This window comes from Coregonus clupeaformis, chromosome 21, assembly GCF_020615455.1.
Source record: "Coregonus clupeaformis isolate EN_2021a chromosome 21, ASM2061545v1, whole genome shotgun sequence".
NCBI classification, from domain to species: Eukaryota; Metazoa; Chordata; class Actinopteri; order Salmoniformes; family Salmonidae; genus Coregonus; species Coregonus clupeaformis.
Window position 1 is genome coordinate 42245985 of NC_059212.1, and position 1240 is coordinate 42247224.

Consider the following 1240-nt stretch of genomic DNA (forward strand, 5'->3'; position numbering starts at 1 on the left):
GCTAAACTTTTGTGCACATCCCTGTTAGTGAGCATTTCTCCTTTGACAAGATAATCCATCCGCCTGACAGGTGTGGCATATCAAGAAGCTGATTAAACAGCATGATCATTACACTGGTGCACCTTGTGCTGTAGACAAAAGGCCACTCTAAAATGTGCGGTTTTGTCACACAACACGATGTTTTAATGTTTTCAGGAGTGTAATTGGCATGCTGACTGCAGGAATGTCCACCCAGAGCTGTTGCCAGAGAATTTAATGTTAATTTCTCTACCATAAGCCTCCTCCGATGTCGTTTTAGAGAATTTGTCAGTATGTCCAACCGGCATCACAACCGCAGACCACGGGTAACCACGCCAGCCCAGGACCTCCACATCTGACTTCTTCACCTGCTGGATCGTCTGAGACCAGCCACCCGGACATCTGATGTAATTGTGGGTTTGTACAACTGAAGAATCTCTCCACAAACTCTCAAAAATCCAGTTTTCAACTGCACTGGGCAGATGGCAGACAGCATGTATGGCCTTGTGTGGGCGAGCTGTTTGCTGATGTCAATGTTGTGAACAGTGCCCCATGGTGGCGGTGGGGTTATGATATGGGCAGGAAAATTGAATGCACAGAGATACTGTGATGAGATCCTGAGGCCCATTGTAGTGCCATTCATCCGCCACCATCACTTTTTGTTTAAACATGATAATGCACAGCCCCATGTCGCAAGGATCTGTACACAATTTCTGGAAGCTGAAAATGGCCCAGTTCATCCATGGCCTGCATACTCACCCAACATGTCACCCATTGAGCATGTTTAGGATGCTTTGGATCGACGTGTATGACAGTGTTCCAGTTCCCACCAATATCCAGAAACTTCGCACAGCCATTGAAGCCATTGACAACATTCCACAGGCCACAATCAACAGCCTGATCAACTCTATATGAAGGAGATGTGTCGGGCTGCATGAGGCAAATGGTGGTCACACCAGATACTGACTGGTTTTCTGATCAATGCCCCTACCTTTAAAAAAAGGTACAGTATCAGTGACAAACATCTGTATTCCCAGTCATGTGATATCCATAGATTAGGGCCTAATTTATTTATTTAAATTGACTGATTTCCTTATATGAACTGTAACTTTGTTCAGTGTATATGAGCATGTCAACCGCTAGAAGATGCTCCGATGACATGCATGATAGACCCTCTTACTTGAATGACGCAGCCACAGCCGTGTGAGAATGCAACGGAGTG